We start from the raw sequence: 14,083 nt of genomic DNA on the forward strand, positions 1-14,083 counted from the left end.
GATTCCTTAGTTAACCCCTAAATTCCCAAATTTAGTGAAGAATATCAACCCAAATTTCCAAAGCTGTTTAAAATCATCCCCATCCAGCATAAAAATTTTAAAAACGGTTGCTTCTGGAACACTGTTGTCTGTATCAGACGGGACCTTTGTCCTAAACAGGAGATGAGGGACTGGAGGCAGTTTTACGGTCAGTGGGAAAGGACCGCAATTTGCTTACAGATAGATACCTGCTGAAATTCTCATCCCGAGGGGTAGCCAAGCTGTTGCCGACCTCGCTTATCTGTCCTGGGGCCCAGCGAGGCGGCTGAGCGGATAAATGAGGGCTTCTGGCATCAGATCAATAGCTGATCTAAGAAGCTCAGTGAATCCCATACAGAATAAATATGAAGAAAATCAAACCTCGTCATATCATCGTCAAATTACTGAAAATCAAAGATAGACAGAAATCTTAAAAGAAGTCAGAGGGGAAGAGACCCACGACGTACACAGGAACAGCTACAAGGAAGAGAGCTGACTGCTCATTAGAAATAGTGTAAGCCAGGAGACGATGGAAAGGCGTTTCAAAAGTGCCGAAAGGAAAAAATCAGCTTGGGAAATGTGAAGCCTGAAATGCTGGTAAGACTCTGAGGTCGCGAGATACAGCAAAAACCCCCTCCCAAGCACCCCTGTCTACGAAACACACATTATTCGTGCACTTCCCCCCGCCTCAGCCCCCACCCCTCATACACAGTTATCTCCGTAGAACATCCCAACATTCCCAACAGGAAAAAGAAAAACAAAAGAACTGTAACTGTCAGGAAGGTGATAAATAGGAAAACACATGAAATTTATACAAACTGTGGGACATAATGAAGATTCTTTGTATTCTGCCACCATGTAAACATCACACATCTTTTTCATTCCGGTAAAAACTATAAAAAGAAAATGAAAGATTCCCTTTTCCTCAAATGCTTTAGTCACATGACACCGGTCCAACAGGCAGGTGGAAACGCAAGGATGGTGCTCACTGAGGTCAGGAGGATTCCAAGATCTGAGAGCCATCAAGGTGGAGGCTTGACGAGGATGTTCTGGGTACGAGTGGGGAGGAGCCTGGAGGCAGGGAGAAGCAGCAGCAACTTCCTGAGTAATGGCGAGTGCCAGGCATTGAGCTAAGCGTGTTAGGTATGTTATCTTAATCCTCACTCTAACCCCTAGGAGTCAGTATTATCATTGCCTTTTTTAACAGGAGGAAACAAAGTTTGAGAGAGAATTGGAAAGTTGCCCAGGTTAGCGACAGAGCTGGGATTTGAGCACAGGTTCGTCAGCCTCTGAGCCACAGCTCTTTACCCTCCCCTGCCAGCCATCCGTTTATTCAGTCTGCTGTGCTGGGGCTGGACAAAAGGAGAGCTCCACACGGCCCACGCCACACATGCTCCCATGCTCAGGGCACTCCCGGGCAACTGAAACGACCAGAGCCAACGTTACTGAGCACTTACCATGTGTGGTACACTTAACGTGTCACATCTTATTTAATTTTCACAACAGCCCTGTGGGGGAAATCCTTACATCATCTTCATTTTCCACAGGAGGAAAGTGAGGCTCAGGGCTACTGGCGGTAGAACCAGAATTTGACTGCCCAGCTCAGGCTCCCCAGGGGTGTGCTTGATTGCCCAAGGCCACCAACAAGGCAGGGGGTGAGGAAAGATGGGCAGGGCACGGCCACCCTGCTGCTCCTTTCCCACTTGGTGGGATCCCAGGAACTTGGAATTGTGAAAGCAAATCTGTTTAGCAACCAAGGGACTTGGGCTGCACCTATTCCCAGAGCAGGGGGGATGTCCTGGGGATGCTTCCTGCCCCAGGGGGTCCCATCGCTTCCAACCACCTCTCTCACCAAGACAGCTGCAACCAACTCCCAGCAGCTCTGATGCCTCGGCCGCCGCACCTGTCAATCCAGTCAACCCCAGCGCGGCCCTCTTAAAGACAAAAGCAAGCCGGAAGGAACCCTGTCCTGCTCAGAACCTTGCAGTGCTTCCTGACTGCCCTCGGGATGAAGTCTCCCCTCTGACAAGGCCTCATCCTCTGCCACGCTCCCCTTCTCTCCTCCACACCGCACTCCCCTCAGCTCCTGGAAGAACTCACAGTTGCCCTTGCCTCAGGGTCCGCTCCTGTTACGACTGCAGCGTAACAAATTACCACCAAAACTTTGCGGCCTAAAATAACCATTTCCTTATCCTCATGGGTTCTGTGGGTCAGGAATTCAGACACGGAACACTAGGATGGCTTATCTCTGCTGCCTGACGGCTGGGGCCTCAGCAGGAAGACGCTATAGCTGGGGATGACTCAATGGCGAGGGGCCTCTTTCCTCCCATGTCTGGGGGCTGATGCCAGCTGCCAGCTGGGACCCATGGTACATGCAGTCTTCACACGTCAGCTTCCGGGTAGCTGGACTTCTTGGGGTCCAGCTTGGCTCATGGCACCAACACAGAGTGTGCCAGTGAACCAGGCAGAGGCTGCACTGGCTTCTCTCACCCAGTCCTGGCAGTTGGGTAGTGTCACTCCCACTGCATTCTACTGGTTACAGGCAAGTCAGAAACCACCCAGACTCAAGGGGACGGGGCAGAGATCCTACCTCTCACTGGGAGGAGTGTCAAGGTCTCACTGTGGCGGGGAGATATTGTTGGGGCCACTTCATGCGCTATTCTCTCCGCCCAGGCCACCCTCCCTCTAACCTCACCACCTGCTAACTCTGACCCATCCTCCAGGTTTCAGCTGAAGCACCACTTTGTCAGGGGCCTGCCCTGACTGCTTCATCAGACATCCTGCTTAGATACTCCCTGTGCCCGGCACTTCTCAGGTGCCCAAGTCTGTCTGTCTGTCTGTCTCCCCTCCGGCCTGCGATCTCTGTGAGGACAGGGACTTTGCCTTCCTGGTGCTGGCTCAGAGCAGGTTCCCAAAAAATACATCCTGGAAAAGAGAGTCAGAGAGAGATAGAGAAAGAAGGAGGGAGGGAGGGAAAGAAGGGAATATGCCTGCAGCCAGGCTATCTAGGGCGCAGCTCAGAAGAAGTTGGGCCCCTCTCATATGCTCCGGCTGATTTTGAGCCCCCAGCCTGCCATGGCCCAACCAGGACCCTCCAGGCCCTCTGGAAAATCCACAGGGTGGGCAACACCTTCACCCCCGGAGTCGACGTGGGGAAGGTTTCTGTGCCATCCTGCTGTCTGGCTAATGTGGTGGCCTATAAGATGCTGGGGTCTTCTGGCAAAGAACACCTTTGCCAGAGGACAAGGCCTGAGCAGGATGGGAGAAGCTGAGGCAAGAAGGAAAGGTGCTCTCCTTCTGCAAAGACAGGGGTGGCTATCCTGGGGAGGGGAGGAGCACGGTGGACCCAGGAACATGATACACTGTGCCTAGCGGCGCAGAGAACCCCACTGAAGTTTCTCTCCCAATTTGTACCCAAACATCATCATCACCACCACCATCGTCACTAAAAATGTTTTAAAAGGGAAAGGAGAGTTACCACCAACACCGCACAAGGCTGTTGTCCAGGCAGAGGACAAACCTGCCCTGGCTGCTCCTTCCCAGGACTCGCCTCTGCCCACTGAGCAGGCCCGTCCCCCCGGCCTGTGCCAATGAGCCTGTAGGGCCGCTCGCTGCGTGGGGTCCAGTGCTGTCTCCTCTCTTGCTCTGACTCCACAAACATTCATGAGCTCCGTCTGGGGGGCAGGCTCCGTGCTGAGGGTGCCGATGGACTCCCATCATGTGTTCCTCAAAGAGCCGGACGGGAGGTCCCAGAGGAAGTTCTGGGAGCGCGAGCCCTGACCTGCTGGACGCCAGAGTCCGGAGTTCGGTCCACTAAGGCCTCCTCGCCCTATGCCAAGGCCTTTCCTGCATGACCTCATAGAATCCTCGCCGCAGCCCTTGGAGGTAGATTACTTGTTTCAGCTCATCTACTGATGCATGAGAGGGATGCCCGGAGAGATGCAGTGACTCAGTCAAGGCCCCTCAGGTGGGAAGTGATGGAGCATTTCCCCAGCGCTGCCCCCACCCCAGCCGGTGGCAATTCCACTGTCCCAAGCCACTGCTTCTCCCTAACTTCACAGCCCAGATCCCACTGGCTACTGTGCAGACAGCCTGGGGCTCCCTTCCCCAGGGTTTAGAGGTAAGAGTGAAGCCTCCAAGAAGGGCGGCTGATGGGGAGAGGCCGTCTGTGCGGGGCTGCCCTGCCTGCCCAACTGGGGCTCGGCGGGGCAGGCCTGGAAGAGGCAGCGATCCAGGGGAGGACCCGGCTCCCTGCAGCCCACATGCCAACCCGCTGCCTGCACAGCTGGGGCGGATCTAAACCCATTACCTGAGTCAGAGGGGAAGCTCTCTGCCTCGGCAGAGCGCACCCGGGGCTGCCCGGGCTTTGGGGAGCCGTTGGGCCAGGGAGCAGAGCTGGCCTGGCTGCTCGTGCCAAGGAAGGAGGGGGCCCCGACGAAGCCGCCAAAGCAGGCTGGGGCGGGAGGGGCCAGGCCAGCTGGGGCTGGAGCTAGTGTGACATCACCGGGCGGCCCGCCTCTGTCTGGGGCTGAGGGGAGGCCCTGAGCCTTTCTGGGGCCTGGGGGATCCTCTTGCACTGGTGGGTGGAGAGAAGTGCCTGCAGCCAACCAGGGTCAGGCTGTGCTCACAGTTTCCTCCGGCAGCATGTAAAGGCTCCACAAAGGAGTTGGGAGTTCAAATGAGGCTGCCGCAGACGGCCTGAGGATGGACCCCGCGCCCTAAGCAGTGCCGCCTGAGCTCCGGACCTGCAGAGCATGGCACTGGGGCAGCTGCCGGCCCCCGCGAGAGAAGGCAGGTCGTGAGCCACCCGGCGGGACCCCGGGCCAGCCCCCGCCCCATCCCTGGCCGGAGCCCCCGCTGTGGAGGCAGAGCGGAGCGAGCAGAGGCCAGTGAGGCAGGGCTGCTCTGCGGCCGGTCCAGCCTGCGACTCAGGGAGGCCATGGCCAGGCTGCCCCGCTGACGGCCGAGGTTAAGCATGTGAGAGCTGCCCCGGGAGCCAGGCAGGAGGGAAGAGGTAAGAGCCCGACTGTGGCACCGAGGGACAGGGGCGAGAGGCAGCAGCTGGCTCTGGGTCTCTGGGCTCAAGAACACTGACCCCTCCAGCCGGGGAACGCGATGCTCGCAGCTGGGCCCTCCTGCTTTCGCTTGGAGCCAAACAAGGCATCTGCTGGGACGGGACCTGTGGACACCTGGGTAGAGGGTGGAGTTCTGGGGGCGTGAGGTCATGGCTGGGGTTTCGAGGGCTCCATCAGTAAGCCCCACTCTCCTTCAGACAAAGAGCCTTTGGGGTGAAGGCAGGCGGCTCCTGGGCAGGGCTCCGCAGCCGGGGTGTGTGCGCGAGCATAAGCTTGTGTGGACGGGTGCCCTTGAGGGGCCAGCGGGCCGATGGAGTCACGGACGCAGGGCTAGCCCGAGGACTCCGGAAGTTGTCTTTCAGTTTTGGGTTCCTATGCACCCTGGCTGGAGACTCTGCTGAGGCAAAAGCAAAAGCAAACACTGTCCTGCGAGAGCCGGGAGCCCTCGTTCAGAAAGTTCCCTGGCACTGAGCAGCCTGTACTCATGCCCTCAGCCGGGGAGGAGAGGAGCAGAGGGGTCCAGAGCCAGGAGGGACACATCAGCCAGAGGTTCCTGCCGCTGTGACTCGGGGCACAGCGCTGCCCTGGTTTCCCGGCGGGTCCGAGGACGTCTGGTCCCTCCTCGCACAGGACGGGACGGGATGGGACGGGACGGAGCCCCAGGTCTCCAGCAGGCTGTACGTGGCCTGGCCAGGACACAGGGAAGGATGAGGCTTCCCCGGCACCCGGCAGGGGGACGGTACAGGCTCTGCATTCTGAGTCCCTTGAAAGCACTCGTTAGATAACATTTCCAAACAGAAATTCTTCACTGATCCCTCCCTTCTCCTCCTGTGATATGTGTGTCACGGGTCAGCTGTTGCCTCTGCTGTGGGATTACGAGAGCTCCCAGAGGGCAGTTCGGTTACTTAGAAAAGGATCCCCTTTCACCGGGGCTCTGAGGAAAGTTGAGAATGCCACTTCCGAAGCCGGCCAAATGCTCCCCACATGTATTTTTCCAAATTGAGACAGAGTGAGTAGTACGCACAAGCTAGGCTCAAATCCTAGCTCTTCTACTTATGAGCTAAGCGACGCTTGCAGATCATTTAGCCTCTCTAAGCCTGTTTCCTTACCTGTAAAATGGGATAACAGTAATGCCCATCTCTTGGTAACAACTAACACTTACATTGCACTTACCAAGAGGTAGAGTCCTCACAACCACCCTATAACACAGGTACTGTTAGTCATCACCATTTCACATGTGAGGAAACTGAGGCACAGAGGTTAAGTGTTGTGCCCAAGGCCACATGGTTGGTAAATGCCAGCACCAGCACTTGAACCCAGCACTCTGAACCACGCTCCGTTGCTTTCTAGGAGGAGCGTGTGGGATCATGACCGGGAAGGCCTTAGCACGGTACCTGGTGTGTGGCAAAGCCTCAGAAAACATTAGTCACTGAGTATTATGAGCCATAACAATCAGAATTGCAGAGAGAGAAGAGCAGAGACCCAGATTCCCTATCCTGGATACATTCTGCTGGGGTTGTCAGGAAATCCCACCAGGCTGAGCCAGTGCTATGACCACTACTGCCACCCACGCTGGGGATCCTCCCAGGAGCCCGAGGAGGGGGGCTTTATGTCTGGGGCAACTGCAGCACATCCAGATCCTAGAAGTCCACACGAAGGAGGAGTGCAGGTGCACCGACAAAAGGACCTCGGGTGCATCTGATACCAGCCTTACAGTAAAAACATCCTACCCCTCACACAGCACTACTCCCCTGCCTGCTGGTCCGCTCACCAGAACCAGCAGGGAGGAAAGCAAGCTACCACCGTGCTGCAGGAGGTCCACAAAGCGGGAGGACCAATGCCAGGCCTGTCCTGGGGTTGCAGAGGGTGAGGCAGGGACCCCTCCCCCAAACCCCACCCTCATCACCCAAGTCTGGCCACAAGATAAATGGCCAAGTCTGGTGGATTTCATACCAGCCAACACTGATGCATCTTAGCCCCAGACAGTAGCTTCTCTCCTGTGGCCCCAGAGGTCCCTGAACTCTTGGAAGCATTTGGAAAGGCTGACATTAAATATATGCTTCTCTAGCACAAGGCCTCTGGGGCTGCGGAGGCTGCAGGTTTCCTGGCTCCACCCGGGAACCACGGTGGCTCACTATGCTCTCCGGGCAGCCCAGGCCAAGCAGAGACTCTGACTGACCTCACAGGCCTGCCTAACACAAATTAGTTTAATTATTATTCAGTAAAGGCAGACAAAAATGTGTGAAGCACATGGCCCAGGAAGGGACTGCACGGTACTCCTGCACTTTCATGGGCAGAGCAGCTAAGCCATTTCTCCATCACACAGTGATTTATTAAGTACCACTGTGCTAAGTAAGCCACATGGAGTATCTCACTTCATCCTCGCTACAACCTTAGGAGGCAGGTTCCAGTTTTAGCATCACATTTTACAGATGAGAAAACAAAGGCTCAGAGAAGTTAAGCAACCTGCCCAAGGTCACACCGTTGGTGATTCTGTGGGATGTGAACGCTAGTCAGTATGGCTCCAAAGTCCACGCCTTTCCCTGCCTCACTCCAATGCCCTGTTCAAGGTGTCTCGCAGTCAAGTCTGTTTCAGTTGGTGTCCTAGAGACGCCGCACCATCCCATCTGAAAGCCACGTGCTTACCCGCTTATGCCATAGAAGCCTACCTCTGAGACAGTACAGGCCTCACCGCCACCCCTCTTACAACCAAGCCTCAGCACAGCTACACAGCACGCCTGCGGTAGCACAGTCAATGAGAGGTGGAACTGGATTCCAAGCCAGGCTGTCTTAGCTCAGAACTCTGCGCAGCTGGTGCTCTGTTACGGCTGCCGCCCCCCGGCAGCTCCATGGAACTCTGCACCAGCTCAGTGGGGCAGAGCCTCGGGCCAGCAGTCATCTATGTGCCTGAGATACCACTGGTGTGTCTCCCACGTTCCTAACTTGGAGACTCCAAGGGCTGCAGTACCTGAGCTCAGGTCTTCAAGGCCTACACCGGCCACACTTGAGCAATTCCGGAGAAGAGATCCGGAGCCGCAACTGGCAGCTACAGCAGAACAAACAGAACAGGCAGCAGCCCCGCCCAAGGCAAGTACATTCAGCTTCTGGCCTCTCTCTGAGTCACAGCCCACTTTGTCCAAACTGGTCTCAATTGACAGCAGTCAGATGGGGGAGGCGTTCTGCTTCACGACGCCCACAGCCCAGTGGGAAGAGGGAGAAGGTGAATCTAATAATCACACAAACGCACAACAGTGGGAGACCTGTAAGGAGGAGGCGTGTGGCACTAAGAGGGAACTGTGAGATGCGTGGCGCTGTCCCCATTTTACAGAAGAGGGAACTGAGGGCCAGCGGGTGCAGCACCTCTGCCAAGGTCTCTCCACTAGCGGGCCAAAAAGCAAGGATCCAAGTCCAGATCTGGGCCCATTCCACCCCAGCCCACTGCCATCCCGGACAAACACACTGCAGGAATCTCAAGAATGAATCAATCCATTGAATAGCATTTCTTTTCTGCGAATTTATGTGAAACACCCCAAATAGAAGGGTTATTCAGCCACTAGCAGCTAGGAGTTTGTGGTGATAGATGGGTCACATCAGAACCACATTCTGAGGGTAGTTTCTATGACAAAACCACATTCCGACACAACGACCATAAGCCGTATGAACTGACTTAATAACAGCCCTGGGAGGGGAGTTAAAATGTTACAGTGTCCCGTTCCACGTACACATCAGTTTTAAGACACATTCTGATCACAGACATGTTAACGTGCTGGGTGGGGGGGAGCCAGGCCTCTCCAATCAAGCTATTGTGTTAGGTGGATTCTCTGGTGAAACCAGCCTGTCTTAGGGCCAGCAGCCCAGAGCCTCTGCCTCCCGCTGCTGCCTAGTCCCTCCAGAAAGGCATGCCCAAGACCACCTCAGAAAAGCCCAGAATGAACTCTGTTCTTATCTCTGAGAGATGCCTGAGGACCCACCCAGCTCCAGGAACGACCGAAGTCCTGCCCAAGATGGACCCACCCCAGCCCCCATGAGGGAAAGGTGGGATCTCTCAGTCACTGCTAGACCTCCAATACCCACTAAGGACAGGGAGAGAAAGGATCTGAATGAATGAACGAAGGAGGGAAGGAAGGAGGGAGGGAGGGAGCCTCAGACCCAGACACTGTGGCCCCCGGAGGGCAGGCATCTACCTTGCTCCTGCTCTATCTCCAGCCCCCAGCAGAGTGGCTGGCACAGAGGAAATGCTCAGGAAATATGTTCAATGAATGAAGTCCCTGAATTCCTATTTAGTAACCCAGGTGCCATCCTAGCTCTTGGGTATTCAGAGGGGGAACCGCCCTGACCCCGCTTTTAAGAAGCTTGCAGTCTGGGGTAGAGAACCAGACATGCTGTATCTTGGGGGCTGTGATGGAAGCAGCCCCAGCTGCTTCTGGGAGCTGGAGGAGGGAGAAGGGAGGGGGCCCTCCCTGTGAACAGCCAGCTTCACTGAGAAGGTCAACTTAGCAAGGAAGGCAGGCGTGCATCAGGCAGGACACAGGGAAGGTGACGAGGCAAAAAGAACAGCACGTGCAGATGCAGGGAGGCATGACAACACAGGCTCTGTCTTTCAGCAGGACACCGACAAGACCAGATGTGTGTCTTAGAGAGATAGGCCTGGAGCTGCAAGCAGCGCAGAGTGCAGGGGAGAGAGCAGCTGAGGGCAGGGAGGCCAGGGTAAGAAGGCTGGCTATGGAATCCACAAACCTGGTTCCAAGCCTAGCTCCACCACTTGGTAGCTCTGAGGCCTGGGCAAGACTTCATCCTTACCTCTGTTTCTTCATCTGTGAAATGGGGATAATCATAGCCCCTGCCTTACAGAATTGCTGGGATCAGTGAGGTAGGCACAAAATGGTTGTCCCAGTGCTCAGGGGATAGGCCCTGCCAACAGGCTGAGGTGGCCATGGTGCCAACCACTCAGCCTGGCTCAGAAGAGCAGCTCCAGGCAAGGTCCGGATTTCCCAGGAAGCTGCCCTGGGACAGTGCTGTCCACCCAGTCCCTAGCTGTTCTCTCCCGTCTGAGGCTCCCCCAGTTCCAGGGCTCCAGAGCACAGGAGGCACTGCCGGAAATGCAGCAGCCAACGCAGGAGCCGGGCTCAGAAATGGCTTCTGCAGACTCTCCTGCCTCTGCTCTGTTGGCTGAGGCTCCTGGCACGGAGGGCTCAGTGCACAGGCTTTGGGACCACCTCAAAATGGTTCCCAAATAATGTACCGTGGAAAAGGAACAGCAGCACCCTCGTCCCCCTGGCAAAGGCAACCAGCTCCCGCCGCCTAACCACATCCCCTCTTGCCCCATAAGCTCACAGTATGACCACAAACCTGCCTCCTCCATGAACTCAGCCCTGCCCTGGAGCCAGCAACACACCAGTGGCAGGAGCATCAGGCAGATTCGACCCTCCACTGCCACTCTTCCAGGCAAATCCGTCTGATCCTACCTACCTGCTGCTCTGGTTCACGCCTGTGTTCCCAGAACCCACGACAGGGCTGGACCCAGGATGCAGCAATACACAATGGCGGGCTGGCTGGGAAGGCTAAGTGGATGGAAGGCTGGCTGGCTGGACAAACGGCTCATTCGAAGGTCTTATTAGAGTTGAACTGGCAGGGTCTGGGAATCAGCTCCAGACTCCCTGGGTACCCACACTGACTTTTGGTGGGGATGATTCACAGAATCCTAGGCTGGGAAGGGATGGCAGTTGGAGATGTGGCTATTCCCTCCCTGGCCTCCAGGCTGGCTGTGAATCACCAGGACAAGTGATGCACAGTTCCTTCTCCAGGGTTTCTAAGGTGAGGACACCACTGCTCATCCTAGATGTCCATTTTGGGGTCTCACCACTTGGATAATCAAGAACTGTTTCTAGCATCCAACAAGACTCACCCTTGTGCTGACCTGAAAGCTATTTCTACTTTGTCAGTCAAGAGTGACTAAGAAGTAATCTGCATCTTGGCCATTAAGCAAACCGACAGGCACCTTTTACTCATACTGGTTGGAGAGATTCTCTTGATGGAGGTGAGGACATGGACCTTGCAGTCGACAGCTGAATCCCAGTCCCGATATTTACTCCAAGGGACCTTAGGCAAGTGACCTAACCTTTCTGGACCTGGGTTTCCTCTACTGCAAATACAGATAATAATACCTTTCTCCTAGGTAAGGAGACCAAATAGTTTGTTACTCAATCAGGACACTTTTGAGAATAAAACAGGGTGCTGTCAATAATTAATAAGATAATAGGTCTTAACTGGGGCCAACCAGCATGCATGGTCCCCTATTCATAGGGTTGTAAGCGCCAATGAGATAGAGCGTGGCTGAGCACACAGTAAGTTCACAACAAACAAATGGTAGCTGTTATTATCTATCCTATTGGTCATGTGGTCAGCTGGGCCCTCTAGGGCCATTTCTTCTGGAATTTTCCTTTATCTGGATCCCTCCCTCATCCTGGATTACCAATTGGTTTGGTACCACCTAACTGCACATCATACATCTCAACCAGCTTTGGCAGGAAAAACTGTTTGTCAACTTCAAAGTTTTGATTTTTTCTTTCTGTCCTGATGTTGGTTTAACATCACGATTCATGCTCGGTTCCATCAAACTCACTCAAGTGCAGCTCAAGTTCCTAGCTTCCTGTCAGGGGCCCGTCGGGCACACTGGGGTCAGGTGGCAGTTCCAGATTCCCTTGCTGCCTTGAAAGGGGCCCAGGCCTCCTGCAGTGCCTCTGGCCTGGACTCATACCTGGCTTTCATCTGTGATCACAGAATGATGGGGCAGGGCTGACTGGGGAGGGAGGGATGGGCTCTGTGAGCCCCCAGACAGGACTACAACGTGGACTAATGATGAAACACCATCCTGGGAGCTGGATTTAATTCAGGGCCAGCAGTCCCGGGGGTTGCAAGAGCTCTCCTGTTCTCCCCCTGCTTTGGAGCGGGGGCAGTTGTCAGAGAACAATCTCCTTTGAGTTTTCCTGTCACTTCCATACATGCAGCATGGTATATATCCTGGGGTTCTGTTACCAACTGCTACTTAGTTAAGCTGGTAACTTTGGGCAAAATGACTCATGGACTTTGAATCTCAATAGTTTGCTCACTTGCAATGGGGACAACTGTCAGCTCTGCCGTTAGCCTTAAAAGCATCTGTGTGGGAATCAGAATATTGCTGTGATTTAAATATACAAAACTACAAAGACTGTGAATGTGACTTGTGCTCCCTAGGGTTGCATAGCGCACAACCTGGGCCACCACGCAGGGCAACCCTGAAATAACGGCTTCCCTCCCAGGGCTGTTGGGAGGATGAAGTGAGATAATGTTTATAAAGTGCTTGAATCATGGTGATAATTGGTTGTAGTTACTATTTTTTTCAGTATTTGAAATTTTCTTATTCCTACCCTTTGGGGTGAGAACTCACAAGATGACCCCGGGAAAGCAGCTTCTGCCACAGGGCAGGACACACAGCTCTGTCTTATGAAAACGATTCTTCCCACAAAGTGGCCCCTCACCTGGGCTGCGGGGCTGCAGTGCTGAGAGGGACATGGACAGGCGGTGTGGGGTCCCACCACAGCCGGCCAAACAGGGACACCTAGAGCTGCCCACTGGAGACTGGGTGGGACCCAGACCCTGGGGAAGTGGCCTCCCAGTGTGCAGAGCCCATTATATGGCTCAGTCGCACCAGCCCCAGTTGTGGGGAGGGAAACCCGTGCATAATGGAAACTCCTCACAATACAATGTGGAAAAGCAATTTCAAGAATCATTTTCATTTTCACTTTGAAGCCAAGGAAAACAGTTGGATTTGCTTTTCTTTGTTGGTCATAGGAAGAAACTGAGGAGCACCTCTTTGATTGGAGTTGAGTTCTTCTCCAGGCCTAAGATGGCTGGAATGCTGGGGAGTTGTTTCTCTTGGGATGCAATTAGTTGAGGAAATATCAAGAGAGCAAAAGTAAACAAACTCATTACTGTCCATTAAGAACTGCCAAACTTGCAAAAAACTGAGGAGGGGGTTGGAACCTTTAAGGAAAATAAATTACGCCAAGGCCAAAGGCAGCACAAAGAGCACAGCCCTTGGTGTCAGGCTGACCCCAGCTCTAGGCTGAGTCGGCTCTGGCTCTTGTCTGCCATGTGCTCCTGGGCAAGTCACTTAGCCTGTCTGGGTTTTGGTGCCCCCATTTATAAACTGGGGGGAATACCAACCTTGCTGGATTCCCTGGGACAGTGTATGTCAGGCACCTAGCACAGTGCCCTGTTCCTTCCCTTCCTTCTTGTAACCCGATTGGCTCCAAGTCACTCCCGCCAAGCCCAGACCCCACAGAAATGTGACAGTAAGACCCAAAATCATGTGGCTTCATGACTGGTCCCACCAGCAGCAATGCAACCTTGAGCACATTACCTGACACCCTCTTGAGCTTCAGTTTCCTCACCCTCAAAATGGGCATAATACTACTAACCGGCCCTGAAGGTCGTGGTGATTACATAGATAATGCGTATGTATAGGGCCTCGTGAACCTAAAAAGCTGTACGAGTGTTAACCGTCAAGTTTCGTTCTCTTTTTAATTGAACAGCTACAAGAAATGCTCTTTAAAGATTGCACAGTTTCTGATTGCGTTTGCACGTCTGGTGCCTCCCCGCTCTGTGCCCAGCGCTGTGTGAGATGCTAGGGGACCCCATGACAGCCAGGACTAGTCCAACCAGCGGGCTCCTTCAGGGTGGGAGGTGAGGCTAGACAGAACTCCTGGGCAGGCCCAGCTCTGTGACATGGAACAAGGCCCTCGGCTGTCAAATGGGAGAGTTAGTCCTGGTATCTCCTCGGGGCGGGTGGTAGGATCAAGGAGATGGTACATGTGCTGGACACACTGCCGGAATGTGGTCAGCACTCCTCACCACCAGTCAGCTTTGCTGGTGCTCTCATGCTGCTATCATGCCATCCCCACCTCTGGCTTTGGAAGCACTTCCACAGTCCTTAGCTACTGTGCAAGGTG

General features: G+C 54.4%; 2 protein-coding genes across 24 annotated transcripts in view; one reads left to right on the top strand and one right to left on the bottom strand.

Moving 5' to 3' along the window:
• RALGPS1 (Ral GEF with PH domain and SH3 binding motif 1) overlaps positions 1 to 14,083 on the bottom strand; it is a 283,690-nt gene that overhangs the window by 88,621 nt on the left and 180,986 nt on the right. The window lies entirely within an intron of this gene.
• ANGPTL2 (angiopoietin like 2) overlaps positions 4,544 to 14,083 on the top strand; it is a 33,944-nt gene continuing 24,404 nt past the window's right edge. The window contains exon 1 of the mRNA XM_032635825.1: positions 4,544 to 5,032. The gene's annotated coding sequence lies outside the window, so the exon portion shown is untranslated. The remainder of the gene's footprint in view (positions 5,033 to 14,083) is intronic.

This window comes from Phocoena sinus, chromosome 6 (genome assembly GCF_008692025.1).
Source record: "Phocoena sinus isolate mPhoSin1 chromosome 6, mPhoSin1.pri, whole genome shotgun sequence".
Taxonomy (NCBI): domain Eukaryota; kingdom Metazoa; phylum Chordata; class Mammalia; order Artiodactyla; family Phocoenidae; genus Phocoena; species Phocoena sinus.